Source organism: Canis aureus, chromosome 5 (genome assembly GCF_053574225.1).
Source record: "Canis aureus isolate CA01 chromosome 5, VMU_Caureus_v.1.0, whole genome shotgun sequence".
NCBI classification, from domain to species: domain Eukaryota; kingdom Metazoa; phylum Chordata; class Mammalia; order Carnivora; family Canidae; genus Canis; species Canis aureus.
The window spans coordinates 78,187,131-78,203,650 of NC_135615.1; the positions used below are offsets into that span (position 1 = coordinate 78,187,131).

At 44.3% G+C, this 16,520-nt stretch overlaps 1 non-coding gene and 1 pseudogene across 1 annotated transcript; both read left to right on the forward strand.

The window, feature by feature from the left end:
- Window positions 1-2,227: 2,227 nt before the first annotated feature.
- On the forward strand, window positions 2,228-2,334 carry LOC144315059 (U6 spliceosomal RNA). Its single transcript, XR_013380862.1, has one exon. It is a non-coding gene; the product is annotated as a U6 spliceosomal RNA (small nuclear RNA).
- Window positions 2,335-6,333: 3,999 nt separating this feature from the next.
- Window positions 6,334-10,648, forward strand: LOC144313585 (SNW domain-containing protein 1 pseudogene; annotated as a pseudogene).
- The last annotated feature ends 5,872 nt before the right edge of the window (window positions 10,649-16,520 follow it).

A 16,520-nucleotide genomic window follows, 5' to 3' on the forward strand; every position in this document is an offset into this window, starting at 1 on the left:
TAAAAAAAAAAAAGAAGCCTAAAAAAAGGTTTTTAGTTCACATTTTAGGTAAAATCTAGTCATTAGAGGGAGCATCACATCAGAATCAATAGATACATAAAGGACATAGTCTAGGATTTAAAAAAACCCAAAACCTAAAATTGATAGGATTATTTGACTATCGGGGAAAACAGATTCCATGCTAAATATTCTTTTACAAAATGTCAAATCAGTAGAGAAAAAGCCCAAGACTTCCCACAGGATCAAACAACACAGGTCCTTAGATGAATTAAAGAGGGCGGCACAACATCATCATCCTGAGCACCTGTACTAAAGAAAACAAGAGGGAACTCGGCTCAGTGGTTGAGCATATCTGACTTTGGCACAGGTCATGAACCTGGAGTCCTGGGATGAAGTCCCACGTCAGGCTCCTCTTGAGGAGCCTGCTTCTCCCTCTACCTAGGTCTCTACCTCTCTTTGTGTCTCTCATGAATAAATAAATAAAACCTTTAAAAATTTTTAAATAAAATGTAAGTCATACAACATAGGCCAATAGGCACCAATCCAGAAAATATCATCTTTAAAAAATAAAAAGAAAACGAGATTTCAGTGACTCATGGTCATGTTGCCTGGTCACTCTGGGTTAGACTTTGAGGGTCATGCATAGCACTATTTCAGCCTACTGGACAAAGAAATTTTCTGATACAGAAAATTAACCCGATAGAAATAAGGGGACAGGGCACCTGACTGGCTCAATCGGAGGAGCATGGGACTCTTGATTTCAGGGTTGAGTTCAAGCCTCACATTGACCGTAGAGCTTACTTAAAAATAAAATCTAAAAAAAAAAAAAAATCTAACCTAACAAAAAGGAATACTGGTTACATTCCTTGCATTACAGGGTATAGTGGAACTGATGATAGCCCCAAAATAAGAACGAAGTAACTCCTCTTGGTATGAGCTAGATTCGGTGCTGACCAAACAAAGTGGGTAGCACAAAGTCCTATTCACCTAAATGGAAATGATACATAAGAAAAAGGACAAAGCAAGGTCCTCCACTGAGAAGACAGCATCTCGGCCTTTGCTAGATTTGCCCCATGAGCAGAGAGGGTGGGGAAGACCTGGACCGCCACCCTCCTGGTCTGAGCTGACACGAGGGCACAGGCCATGTGATGGCCCGAGGAAAGGAGTGCCTCCTCACTCATACCACAAGACGAGTGGAAGGCTGCAGCCCTAAATGCAACCACAGGAGAAACCTGGCAGGCAGAGGGGCAGGTGAGGCAGCTCAATATGATGAATTAAAATCAGTATAAAAAAAATATAAATAAATAAATAAATAAAATCAGTATAACTGCCAGTAAGTCAGAACGTATGCAAAGGACATCCTGAAGTTATTTTGAATTATGACCGATGGGCAGTAGCCAAAGGCCTAATACTTTGGTGCCCCAAATGAAAAAATAATAAAATAATAATTGTCTAATAAACAATCAGTAGGGAGAAAACCAATATGGAAGAACATACATCAGGTTTAGCCAATCTTACATAACAGGAGATGATGTCTCAGCACCTAGAAAGGTAAAACTCACTAAGCAAAATACAATTAGAAAGTAGAAAAAAAAATAGAAAAAAAATAAATAAATAAATAAAAATAAAAATAGGGATCCCTGGGTAGCGCAGTGGTTTGGCGCCTGCCTTTGGCCCAGGGTGCTATCCTGGAGACCTGGGATCGAATCCCACGTCGGGCTCCCGGTGCATGGAGCCTGCTTCTCCCTCTGCCTGTGTCTCTGCCTCTCTCTCTCTCTCTCTCTGTGACTATCATAAAAAAAAGGAAAAAGAAAAAGAAAAAGAAAGTAGACAAATTGGGATGCCTGGGTAGCTCAGTGGTTGAACATCTGCCTTAGGTTCAGGGCGTGATTCTGGAGTCCCAGGATCCAGTCCCATGTCGGGCTCCCTGCGGGGAGCCTGCTTCTCCCTCTGCCTGTGTCTCTGCCTCTCTCTCTGTGTGTCTCATGAATGAATAAATAAAAATCCTTTTTTTAAGAAAAGATAAATGAACTAGAAGTATAACATTGAAAATGGTTAATTGACAACACTGTAGCTAGATGGGTTCCCCAAACAGATGGACAGTTGGGCACAAATTTGTCAATTAAAGGATGAAGGGAGAAAGGTAGTCCTAAAACCGCACATGCTAAAACATTGTCAAATCTGCCAGCCTTTTCTGTGTCAGTTGACAATAGAAAAAAGGGCATACGTGCTTCCTTCGGCAGCACATATACTAAAATTGGAATGATACAGGGAAGATTAGCATGGCTCCTACACAAGGATGACACACAAATTCATGACGTGTTCCATATTTTTGGATGGGATGAGCACTGGGTGTTATATGTTGGCAAATTCAATTTAAATTAAAAAAAATTTTTTTAAAGGATAAAGGGGCACACAATTTGAAGAGCTAGCAGAAGATAATCTGGTAGATAGGATATGCTGAAGCCAGGACTGGGTCACCAGGAGAACAGAAATGGCTGTAGTGGGTACTTCTCAGGGCTGGGGGTTACCTAGATGCTACAGCCACGATGCCACACATACAGACACTAGTATCTATGGAACCTCCCTAGTCACAGAATCAAACTAGGAAACAAACTTTACAGTAAGTGCATGGGTCTAGGCCAGAAGAAGAAAATCTGATGCCTCATAATCCTACAGCAGCAGGAATGGTAAAAAAAGTTTAATGGGTTACTAAGGAAACACCTAAACATAGCCCCGGGTGAAATAAATAGAAAATGGAACAGTGTTCTGGCAAAATAACTGGTCTAAATTACATAATAACCAACTATCTTGACACCCTAGAGCTATTCAAACAGCCGATATATTCCTACAGGGGCACTTGGTTGGCTCAGTCAGTAGAGCATGTGGCTCTTGATCTCAGGGTTGTGAGTTTGAATCCCACACTGGGTGTAGAGATTACTTTAAAAAAAAAAAAAAAGGGATCCCTGGGTGGCGCAGTGGTTTGGCGCCTGCCTTTGGCCCAGGGCGTGATCCTGGAGACCCGGGATCAAATCCCACGTCGGGCTCCCGGTGCATGGAGCCTGCTTCTCCCTCTGCCTGTGTCTCTGCCTCTCTCTCTCTCTCTCTCTCTCCCTCTCTCTCTGTGACTATCATAAATAAATAAAAATAAAATTAAAAAAAATAAAAATAAAAAAAATAAAAAAAAAAAAGAGGTACCTGGGTAGCTCAGTAAGTTAAGCATCTGATCTTTGATCTCAGCTCAGGTCATGATCTCAGGGTTATGAGTTCAAGTCCTGAACTGGGCTCTGCACTAGGCGTGGAGCTTACTTAAAAACAAAACAAAACATTTTTTTTTAATCTAAAAAAAAAAAAATGCAATGGATGGAGCTATGTCTCTGTCTTCCTGCTTGGCAAGACTCTGTGCCATGGACATTTTATGGGAGTCTTGATATAACCCTGGTGATTGGATACACTTCAACATTATCAAAAACTTAAGGAATATGCTTATTTGTTATGATTCTGGTACTAATCAGGTCTGTTGTAAAGCATATGCGTAACAGGGTGTGAACTGTAGAGCAAGTATGTTTGTAAATTATATCTCAGTTCTGGACACAGCTTCTTATTTTTTTAAATAAAGTCTCCTCTCAACATGGGGCTTGAGGGATCCCTGGGTGGCGCAGCGGTTTAGCGCCTGCCTTTGGCCCAGGGCGTGATCCTGGAGACCCGGGATCGAATCCCACGTCAGGCTCCCGGTGCATGGAGCCTGCTTCTCCCTCTGCCTGTGTCTCTGCCTCTCTCTCTCTCTCTCTATGACTCATAAATAAAGAAAAATTAAAAAAAAAGAAAACATGGGGCTTGAATTCATGACCTCAAGACCACCAGTTGCATGCTCCACCAGCTGAGCCACATAGGCACCCTTGTCACAGCTTCTTATTGATATCAGCTATTAAATGCTGCTTGCAACCCACTGAAGGCCAGCTCACATCCTAACAGTGTCAAAATACTAGCGTTAAACCTATAGTCCAATGGTGAGGTGGCAAGGGCCAGTATGTACCGTAATCATATTTAGGATCCACACATTAGGGCTTGCTAACTTGCCAATAACCAATTAGAGCAAGAGTGTGAACAGCAACACACCAAATACATGATTATAAACAGTCTAATGGTTTGGACAGTGTCCACCCAAAACTCATGCCCCTCCCATCCCAAATCTCAGAATGTGACTTTATTTAGAAATAAGATCTTTCCAGGGGTGCCTGGCCTGATTGACTCAGTAGGTTAAGTGTCTGCCTTCGGCTCAGGTTGTGATATCAGGGTTCTGGGATGGAGCCCTGAGTCAGGCTCCCTGTTGGGGGTGGAGGGGAGAGTCTGCTTCTGCCTCTGCCCCTGCCCTTCCCCCTGCTCTCGTTCTCTCTCTCAAATGAATATATACAATCTTTAAAAAAAAAAAGGAATATGATCTTTCCAGATATAATACTGGATTAGGGTGGGCCCTAACCCCAAGGACCAGTGTCCTATAAGAAGAGAAGCCATATAGAGACATACACAGAGGAAAGATGGAGAGCCAAGGAATGTTGGGGGACACCAGATGATGTAAAAGGCCAGGTAAAAGCCTTCCTCAGAAACTTCTGGGGGCCCATGCTGTGCAGGTAGCCTCATTTTGGACTTTCAGACTCCAGAACTGTGAATAATTAAGTTTATTGTTTTAAGACACTCAGTTTGTAGTAATTTAATATGGCATCCCTGGGGGAAGATTATGCCCAGAAAGGGAGGTCTCCATTTTAAGATTCCTGATCCTGGTGCCACTTGCTCCCACAGCAAGAGTGCACATGGGGGGCACCTGGGTGGCTCAGTGGGTTAAGCATCTGACTCTTGGTTTGGGCTCAGGTCATGATCTCATGGTCATGGGATCAAGCCCCACGTTGGGCTCTGTGCTCAGTCTAGAGTCTGCCTGAGATTCTTCTCCCTCAGCCCCCACCCCCACTCTTGCACATGCTCTCTCAAATAAATAAATCTTGGGGATCCCTGGATGGCTCAGCAGTTAAGTGCCTGCCTTCGGCCCAGGGCGGGATTCTGGAGTCCCGGGATGGAATCCCACGTCAGGCTCCCTGCGTGGAGCCTGCTTCTCCTCTGCCTGTATCTCTGCCTCTGTGTGTGTGTGTGTGTCTCTCATGAATAAATAACTAAAATCTAAAAAATATAAATATATATAAAGAAATCTTTTAAAAAGGGTGCACACTATCCTTCACTCTCCTGAAATTTGAGGGTCAGGCTCTACTCAATGGATCATTGCCAGATCCAATCAGCAGACAGTCTAGATAGTGGATAGGGAGAAAGAGAAGGAACATTCTTACTGAGAAGGTGACCATCACACTCACCACCTGGGGTGGTCTTTCACCCTAGCCCCAGCCCAAATGCTGGGCAACTCCCATCAGGCGTAAGCTGGTAGCTGGGAGGTGAATGAATTCACCTGAGGCAGAACAAAGGAGCTAGCTAAATACCCCTACAAGGGAGCAGAGACCTACACCTGAGACAGTGGGTGGGGGATGTTTTTAAAGAGGAAAGGTGAGGAGGTGTGGCGCCGACAGGATGTTGCCTCTTTTGGTAAGTGCCTGGTTGTTGGTAGCCCATCTATAGGTCATTTAGGGATGTTTTGAGGTGGGTCCTCTGATGGGTCTTTCTGTATTCAGGCAAGGGGTCACTGTGGGCCCTTCCTACATCCCATTGTTCAATCCTGTTGACAAAAAGTGGCCTCTACACCCAGAAAGAATATGTGTGGCTGGGGGCTGGTGTACTGATAGGTTTATTCCAAGTGGATAAGATACCATTATATTAGGTAATCCTTTGTTATACTGAATTATTCTATAGTAAGGATACTTTTCAAAATGTTGCCTCTGGGGATGCCTGGTGGCCCAGTTGGTAAAGTGACCACCCCTTGGTTTCAGATCAGGTCATGATCTCAGGGTTGTGAGATTGAGCCCTTTTAGGGCTCCCGGCTCAGCAGGGAGTGTGCTTGAAATTCTGGCCCTCTCCCCTTGTGTGTGTGCTCACTCTCTGTCTCAAATAAATTAAAAAAAAAAAATCACATTCCTTAAAAAAAAAAAAGGTTCCCTCTAGCAGCTCCTACATGATTACATTAAAGTCAATGGGGTTCATATAACATGGTTCACTGAAGGTCTCATCTCCTCCCTCCACTATGCTTGCCAGTGAATAACTCCTGGGTATATGAGTTCACACTATAGATGTCAGAGGGGACTCAACCCTAGAATGTGATCATACGCATGCTGATGCATAGTGCTGGCAAGGAGAAGTGTCAGTATACTGTCTTCAGCGTTCACATGAATGTACTTCATGGGCAGGGCAGCCCTGACTCCACCCATCCTCCTCTTCCTCGGTGGTGAGACATTCCAACCCTCCACTTCCCCTTTTTGGCTGAGTGATTTCCCCTTTCTTCCTAGTCTTGGAAAATGATATTAAAAATCTGCCTGTGCTTTATAGATACTTTGTGAGTCTGCCTAGATTACAAGCCTCTCTCATATCAGAAAAAGAATCTACTTTTGACAACACATCTGGAGCTAAAATAGTAACCCTTATTCAAACTGATGCACAATCATTATGTAGCAAGTGTTTCTTAAGCATCTACTAGGTACTAAGGCACTGTTCCGGGTGTCAGGAACATAGCAATGAAAAAGGCAGTAGGATTCCTACTCTTGAAGAACTGACAATTGAAGGAAGACCTCAATGAGCAAGTAAACAAGATCAAAATGAAGACACTTTTTTTTTAAAGATTATTTGAGTAATCTCTATACCCAACGTGGAGCTCCAACTCACCACTCCGAGATCAAGAGATGCAAGCTCTGTACCGAACCAGCCAGGTGTCCTGAACACAATTACTTTATTTAGGCACGAGAGGTGGTGGTGGGGGGGGGGTTTGTAGTGGGAGAGGGAGAGAATTCCAAGCAGACTCCCCATTGAGCACAGAGTCCAACATGGGGCTTGATATCACAACCCTGAGATCATGACCTGAGCTGAAACCAAGAGTCAGACACTTTACAGGCTGAGCCACCCAGGTGCCCCCACAACACAATCACTTTATTTATATATTTTTTAACGATTTTTATTTATTTATTCATGAGAGACACAGAGAGGCAGAAACATAGGCAGAGGGAGAAGCAGGCTCCATGCAGGGAGCCCAACATGGGACTCGATCCTGGGACTCTGGGATCACACCCTGAGCCAAAGGCAGACGCTCAACCACTGAGCCACCCAGGCATCCCTATTTATATTTTTTTAAAGATTTTATGTATTTGAGAGAGAGAGAGAGAGAGAGAGAGAGCATGAGCAGGGGAGAGGGGTAAGGGAGAAGCTCCCCGCTGAGCATGGAGTCTGATGTGGGACTTGATCCCAGGACCCTGAGATTGTGATCTAAGCCAAAGGCAGACGCTTAACTGACTGAGCCACCCAGGCACCCCAACACAATCACTTTATTTTTATTATTTTTTAAAAATGTATTTTTATTTATGATAGAGAGAGAGAGAGAGAGAGAGAGGCAGAGACACAGGCAGAGGGAGAACGTGGGACTCGATCCCGGGACTCCAGGATCGCGCCCTGGGCCAAAGGCAGGTGCGAAACCGCTGAGCCACCCAGGGATCCCCCACAATCACTTTAGATGTGAGAAATATTAGGAGAGAAATAAACAGGGATGTGGTAGTAGGGGTGTGAAAAGGAGGCCTCCTCTTGAAGGCTGGTCAGGGAAGTCTTCTCTGTGAAGGTTACATTGAACTGACATCTGAAGGATCTGTCTTAAGAGCTGGGGAAGAGCATTACTAGCAGAGGGACAGCAACTGCAAAGGCCCCAAGGCAGGAAAGTACTTGGATACTGTGGCTAACTCACAGTGGATGAGGGAACAAGAATATGAGGTTGAAGTTAGGAGTGCCTGGATCCTCAGGTGCCCTTTATTTTTATGTTATTTTTTATTTTTTTTTAAAGATTTTATTTATTTATTTACGAGAGACAGAGAGAGAGTGAGTCAGAGACACAGACAGAGGGAGAAGCAGGCTCCATGCAAGGAGCCCGATGTGGGACTCGATTCCAGGACTCTAGGATCATGCCCTGGGCTGAAGGCAGACACTAAACAACTGAGCCACCCAGGGATCCTCCAAGTTTTAGTTTCCTTTTATTTTAAGCAAGGTGCAGGGGTGCAAGAGCACCTGGCTCCAGGGGCCCCAGACAGATCAAGTTCAGCCACTCTCCAGTGACAAAATCCAAAGGCAAAGATACAAGTGGTGGTGAAACGAGAAAGGATTTCTGTGGGGCCGACACCGGGAAGACAGCAGGCTGGTGTCTCAAACACTGTCTTTAAAGTGCTGAAGCTTAAGCAGAAGAAGATGGCCTCACCAGCTTTTTACCTGCACTGACTTAGCTATCTCAGGACCAGCTTAAGGCTGAAGAAAAAGCAATTTCCCAGAGATCAAGACAGACTTCACTGGTCTTGTCCTGAAGATAACTTCCCCAATACAGATACAGGAAAGGCTGGATACCTCAATTATTAGCATCCAAAATGGAGATGCTTTTCCAGAGATCCATGAGGCCCAGTATCCACTGGATATGCGATGAAAGAAAAAAATGTCAAATACACTGGCCATTCAGGTGGATGCTGAAGGAAAAATTAAATATGATGCAATTGCTCAGCAAGGACAGTCAAAAGACAAGGTCATTTATAGCAAGGGTACTGACCTGGTTCCCAAGGAAGTCATGAATGCAGATGATCCAGATCTGCAAAGACCTGATGAAGAAGCCATTAAAGAGATAACAGAAAAGACAAGAGTAGCCTTAGAAAAATCTGTATCACAGAAGGTTGCTGCAGCCATGCCAGTTTGAGCTGCTGATAAACTGGCTCCTGCTCAGTATATTTGATACACACCATCTCAGCAAGGAGTGGCTTTCAACTCTGGAGCTAAACAGAGAGTTACTCGGATGGTGGAAATGCAGAAAGATCCAGTGGAGCCTCCAAGGTTCAAGATGAATAAGAAAATTCCCAGAGGACCACCTTCTCCTCCTGCACCTGTCATGTATTCTCCTAGCCGAAAGATGACTGTGAAGGAGCAACAAGAATGGAAGATTCCTCCTTGTATTTCAAATTGGAAAGATGTAAAGGGGTATACAATTCCATTAGACAAATGTCTGGCTGCTGATGGAAGAGGCCTGCAGACAGTTCACATCAATGAGAACTTTGCTAAGCTGGCCGAAGCCCTCTATATTGCTGATCGGAAGGCTCATGAAGCTGTAGAAATACGTGCTCAAGTAGAGAGAAGGACGGCACGAAAAGAAAAGGAGAAACATGAAGAGAAACTTAGAGAAATGGTCCAGAAAGCTAGAGAGAGAAGAGCTGGGATTAAAACCCATGTGGAAAAAGAGGATGGGGAGGCACGTGAGAAGGATGAAATCCGGCATGACAGGTGAAAAGAGGACAGCACGACCAGAATCTTTCCAGGGCAGTTCCTGATAAGAGGTCAAAACTACAGATAAATGAAAATTGAGATATCAGTGAAGTCATCGCTAGTGGTGTGCCCAATCCGCGGATGTCCAATGAAGTTCAGTATGACCAAGGCTCTTCAACCAGTCCAAGGGTATGGACAGTGGTTTTGCAGGTGGAGAAGATGAAATTTACGACATTTATGATCAAGCCTGGAGAGGTGGTAAAGATATGGCCCAAAATATTTACAGGCCCAGTAAAAATCTGGACAAGGACATGTATGGTGATGACCTAGAAGCCAGAATAAAGACCAACAGATTTGTTCCCAATAAGGAGTTTTCTAGTTCAGACCGTAGGCAAAGAGGCCGAGAAGGACCAGTTCAGTTTGAGGAAGATCCTTTTGGTTTGGACAAGTTGTTGGAAGAGGCCAAACAGCACAGTGGCTCTAAAAGACCCTCGGATAGCAGCCCCCCCAAGGAACATGAGCATGAAGGCAAGAAGAGGAGGAAGGAGTAGACACACCTCTCTTCAAAGTGAATGAACTTTTATCCATAACCCTAATAATGCAAGTCAGATGGGGAAATACTTTGTAAATGGCCAGGATAAAAACCAAATCTGGGTGTCAGAACCCAGCACTACCTTTTATTATGGGAGTAAGGGGGAGGATGGAAAATTCTTTGAACTATTTAGTTTTTTTTAAAGAGTGGGTTGTGTTTGTGCTTCTACCTTTTGGCACTTATAGAACATACAGCCCCACATATGAAATTAAGACCACTTCCTTTTGTGTGACATTGGTACTTTGGGGTTAATATTTTGTGTAAGAATGACTGCTGATGAATAAAGTTGCCCCAGACACAGTGAATAGAAGGATGTTCACGTACTGGAACTATCCTGCCAAATGACGTTTGCCCCTATTACACTCTGTTTTAATTTGGAGTGGGGAAAGTAAGCTCTTGCTCAGTGCAACTATTTGTTTCAAATAAAAACATTTAGACAAAAAAGTGCTGAAGCTACTTCTAGGTTTATATAAAGAAAGTGTGAGACAAAGGTCACGTAGGTATACACAGGGAGGCAGTGAAGGTCAGAGCAACGTGTTGGGGTCAATCACTCTGGGTCTTGCTGGCTCAGGGCAGTCCTTTTTTGCTTGAGGCAGTAGTTTTGGCTCACAACAGGGGATGCTTTGCCTGCGAGGTCTTTTGCCTGATTTAAGAGATAAGCTGGAAAGAATATAATTAATTAGAAAATACAGACTGAGGTCAAAATGGAAGTAGTCGAAGTCCTCTTTCATTACTACTGTAATTACCAACTTAGCAACTTATAATTCTGGAGGTCAGATGTCTAGAGAGGGTTTCTTTGAACTAAAATCAAGGTATTGTTGGCAGGGCTGCAATCCTTGTGGGCACTTCAGGAGAGAATCCATTTCTTTTTCTTTCCCGGCTTCTAAAGAGTGCCTGCATTCCTTGGCTTGTGACTCCTTCCACCTTCAAAGTCAGCTGAGTAACATCTTCTCTGGCTCTGACCATTCTGCTTCCCTCTTATAAAGACCCTTGTGAGGGGATCCCTGGGTGGCCAGCGGTTTAGCACCAGCCTTTGGCCCAGGGCGTGATCCTGGAGACCCAGGATCGAATCCCATTGGGCACCTTGCTTGGAGCCTGCTTCTCCCTCTGCCTGTGTCTCTCATATTCTCTATCATGAATAAATAAAATCTTAAAAAAAAAAGACCCTTGTGGTTACATTGGGTCTATTCAGGTAATCCAGGATAATTTCCATATTTTAAGATCTTTAAATCTCATCTGCAAAGTCCCCTTTGCCACATAAGATAACATATTCACAAATTTTGGGCACATTTGTCTTACTCTGAGCTTCCATAACAAAAATACCATGTTAAAATAGAATAAAAATAAATAAAATACCATAGACAGTGTGCCTTAACAACATAATTTCTTATAGTTCTAGAGGCGGGGAAGTTCAAGTTCAAAGTACTTGAAGATTTGGTCTGGTGAGAACTCAGTTTCTTGGTTCATAAAAAGCTGTCTTCTCAGTGTCCTCACATAAGTAGAAGGAGCAAGGGAGTTCTCTGGGGTCTCTTTTATGAGTGCTAATCCTCCTTCATGATCTAAGCACCCCCAAATATCATCACACTGGGCATTAGGATTTAAGATGTGAATTCTTGGGACGCCTGGATGGCTCACTGGTTGGGCACCTGCCTTCGGCTCAGGGCGTGATCCTGGGATCCGGGATCAAGTCCCACATCGGGCTCCTTGCGGGGAGCATGCTTCTCCCTCTGCCTGTGTCTCAGCCTCTCTCGGTCTCTCATGAATAAATAAATAAATCTTAAAAAAAAAAAAAGAAGATGTGAATTCTTGGTAAATGAAAGCATTCAGAATATGTCAATAGCTTTGGGGGAGGGCATTATTCTGCCTACGATAGTCCTATAGGTCATGAAAAGTTTAGATTTTGTCTAAAGTGTGAAAGGATGACAGAGTGACATAATCTGATTTCTTTTTCTTTTTGTTTTTTTGTTGATTGATATAGAAGTGGGTCCAGGACAAAGGCTGGCAAAAATCCAGCTGTGCTTTATAAGAGATACTTGTTTAGTCTTCCTCCATTCCCAAAGTTTCTAAACCCTTGAAATTTCCTAGAGTGATAAAGTTGTCTTTTGTTATTTGTAACAAGCCCCTTCCAACCACACCTGACTTCCTGTTAAGGAAGTGGCTTTTGGAAAGCCCCTGGGTAATAATCTAAGAATGGAGACTAATTGCCAAGAAAACCAATCATGTTTAGAGGGCTGGAATTTTCATCCTCAGGCCCATCCTCCCCCCACCCCTGGGGAGTGGAGATAGCGATCAATAATCAATGGCCAATGATTTAATCAACTCCCGCTGCGTAATGAAATCTCCATAAAAACCTAAAAGGATGGGGTTCAGAGAACTTCTGGGCTGGTGAACAGTGGAGATGCTGGGAGTGTTGTGTGTCCAGGATGGGTATGAAAGCTCTGTGTCCCTTCTTACATACCTTGCTCTATACCTCTCTTCTATCTAGCTGTTCCTGTGTTACATCCTTTCCTTTTCTTTTTTTAAAGATTTATTCATGAGGGACACAGGCAGAAGAAAAAGAAGGCTCCTTGCAGGGAGCCCGATATGGGACTCTATCCCAGGTCCCGGGATCACGCCCTGATCACGAAGGCAGATGCTCAACCGCTGAGCCTCTCAGGCGTCCCCGATACATTCTTTTCTAATAAACTGGTAGTTAGTATGCTCTCCTGAGTTGTGAGTTGCTCTAGCTAATCAGTCAAACCTGGGGAGGGGGTGATGGGCACCTCTGACTCAAAGCCAGTTTGTCAGAGACACAGATGAGAACTTGGATTTGCCATTGGTGTCTGAAGGGGTGTATGTGTATATACAGTCTTGAAGGTCTGAACCCTTAACCTGTGTGATCTCAAGGTAGTCACAGAATTGGGTTAAATTTGTAGGACATCTGGCTGGTGTCACAGAATTGCTGATGCGTGGAAAACCCATACATCTGGTGTGAGAAGTGAAGTAGTAATGTCATGTAGAGAAAACAGGGAGAAGTTTTTATTTTATTTTTTTAAAGATTTATTTATTTATTTATGATAGAGCGAGAGAGAGGCAGAGACACAGGCTCCATGCTGGGAGCCCGACGTGGGACTCGATCCCGGGACTCCAGGATCGCGCCCTTGGCCAAAGGCAGGTGCTAAACCGCTGAGCCACCCAGGGATCCCGGGATAATATTTATTATTTTATTTTATTTTATTTTTTTTATTATATTATTTTTTTTATATATTTTTTTAAGATTCCATTTATTCACTCATCAGAGAGAGAGAGAGAGAGAGAGAGAGAGAGAGGCAGAGACACAGGCAGAGGGAAAAACAGGCTCCATGTCAGGAGCCCGACATGGGACTCGATCCCAGGTCTCCAGGATCACATCCTGGGCCAAAGGCAGCGCTAAACCGCTGAGCCACCAGGGCTGCCCAAGTTTTTATTTTAAAATAGCATTTAGAAAACCAACAGAGGAGGAGGCAGCAGCAAAGAAGACAGAAAAGGAATTGCAGCTGAGGAAAATGGAAAACCAGGAGAGGATAATGTCCAGAAACCAAGAGAAGGACATTTCAGGATGGTAGGAGCAGTGACTGTAGAGAGCTGAGGACTGAGAGAGGACCCCTGGATTAGGTAACATGGAAGCTAACCTTGATAACGTAGAGGAGTGATAAGGTCAAAGGTCATAGGCCAGATCGGAGTTGGTTGAAGAGTGAATAGGGGGGAACTGATCCCGGGACTCCAGGATCATGCCCTTGGCCAAAGGCAGGTGCTAAACCTCTGAGCCACTTAGGGATCCCCAAGGGTTAAGTATACTGTTAAAGTGAACTTCACCTCTTTTTACTTTTTATTTAAAGATTTATTTATACTAGAGAGAGAAAAAATACACATACACACACAGGCATGTGAAGGCAGGGGGAGGGGCAGAGGGAGAGGCTCCCAAGCAGACTGTGCTGAGCTCAGAGTCCAATGGGGTCTCAGTCTCAAGTCCCCAAGATCATGACCGGAGCCAAAGTCAAGAGTCAGATGCTCAACGAACTGAGCCACCCTGGCATCCCAGATTCTCCTTATGTCTAACAGTTGTTTCTTCCGGACCTTCCTTCTAGGGTCCTTCCCCTGTTCCCAAAATGTATTAGGTGAAGGAGCAAGCCGTGTGGCTGTGCACAAGAGAGTTCCAGGCAAAGCAAGCCGCCAATGCAAAGGTCTTGAGGCAGAATGGTGCTTGGGTAATCATGCACTGGGAGGAAGGCAGGGTTGGTGGAGCAAAGTTGGGGTGAGGGAGAGTGGTGGGAAATGAGGTCTAGGGGTTAAGTTGCAGAGGAAAGGGCCCTTGTTTATTATTAAGGGAGACAGGAAGTTTAGAAGGTTTTTAAACCAAGGAGTGTCCATCTGGCTTATGTGCAGACTACAGAGAGGCAAGGGTGAAACCTGGAGTCCAGTTAGGAAGCTTTCTAATCCAGGTGGGACCAGGGTGGTAATGGTAACTGCAGAGTGGTTGTATGTATTTTGATGGCACAATTGACAAGATTTGTGAAAGGACTGGATGGGGGTGTAAGAGAAAGACAGGTTAAGCCTGCCTCTAAAGTTTCTGGCAGGATAGAGTTGCCACCTGCTGAGATGGCCATGTTTTAGAAGGGTATTTGGGGGCAAATGCAAGTAGAATAAGGTAGGTTTTGGACATGTAAAGTGCAGAATACCTACTGCACATTGGAGATGCCAAGTAAGCAGGAGGGGATATACAAATCTGGCATTTTAGGAGGAAGGTCAAATCTAGAGAAATGAATTTGGCAGTCATGAGCACACAGCTGGTATTTAAAGCCACAGGAGGAGATCAGATCATCCAGGGAGTAAATGTATTAGAGGAGCGGTCCAAGGACAACCCTATGCCACTCAAATTTACAGATGAGAGAGGAGAACGGACCAACAGAGGACACTAAAAAAGAATGACCAGTGAACCATGGGAAAAGCAGGAGAAAGTGGTGTTCTGTGACTTAAGGAAAAGGTTCCAGGGCAGAGGGTGAAAAATGAGTCAAAAGCTTTGGATAGGTCAAGCAAAAATCAAGTGTGAGCCTACCAACAAGATTTCACAGTGTGACCTTCATATGAGTGGTTGTGCGGGTATTAGAGGCAACAGCCTGATTTGGAATGGGCTTACCGGGGATAGGAAGAGGGAACTGGAGAAAAGTATAGACAACCCTTTCTGGTTTTGCTATAAAGGGAGCAGAGAAATGGGACAGTAGCTTGAAGGGGATGTGGGGGTCAAGAGACGGTTAAACTTGGGAGAAATCACAGCATATTTGAATGCTGACGAGAATCATCCAGTAGAGATTGAAAAATTCATAGTGTAGGACAATATATCCCACAAGACTCAAATTCCTGTCTGCTGTTATGGCATGTATGTCCCTGATGGATTAGAAATCGCCTAAAAAGCATGAAGTTGAATAAAAGTCAAAATAGCTGCACCAATGCTTCGGCAAAGCTCAATTTTAAAGTTACTTTCTTCCCTCTTCCATAAACCTCCCCTACCACTCTAAAGACAGGATGAGGAGGCTGGCAGCACAACACAATTCCTTTCAAAACCAGCTATAGCCTGTATTTCCCTATAAAACACCCTAGCCCCTTCCTCTGGGAGGACTTCCAAATTTTTTTTTTTTTTTTTTTAAGATTTATTTATTTGGGAGACTGAGAACATGAGCTGGGGGAGGCAAAGAGAGAGAAGGATAACATTCCCCGCCAGGCTTGGAGCCCGCTATGGGTCTCAATCCTAGGACCTGGGCACGATGACCTTGAAATCAGACACTCAACCTACTGAGCCCCTACAGGCCCCCTCGAGGGCTAGTAGTTTTTGAAGGCCGTAGCCCGCTGTGGGGCCTCCTTTGCCTGGCAAAGCAAAAAACTATTGTTCCTCTTTATCCCTAACTCTGTCTTCCTGTTATATTTTGGCTCTGAATCATGGAAGTCTCTTTTCGATAACACATCTAAAATGCAATACAGTTGACTCTTGAACACAGATTTGAACTGTGTGGGTCCATTTATACTTTTCTCGATAAATACAGTACTATTTTTTTTTAAATAATTTTTTATTTATTTATGATAGTCACACAGAGAGAGGGAGAGAGGCAGAGACACAGGGAGAGGGAGAAGCAGGCTCCATGCACCGGGAGCCCGACGTGGGATTCGATCCCGGGTCCTCAGGATCGGGCCCTGGGCCAAAGGCAGGCGCCAAACCGCTGCGCCACCCAGGGATCCCTAAATACAGTACTATAAATGTATTTTTCTCTTCCTTATGATTTTCTTAGTGACATTTTCTTTTCTAGCTTAAGAATACAATAAAAAGGGGATCCCTGGGTGGCTCAGCGGTTTGGTGCCTGCCTTTGGCCCAGGGCGCGATCCTGGAGTCACAGGATTGAGTCCCACGTCGGGCTCCTGGCATGGAGCCTGCTTCTCCCTCCTCCTGTGTCTCTGCCTCTCTCTCTCTCTCTATCATAAGTAAATAAATAAATAT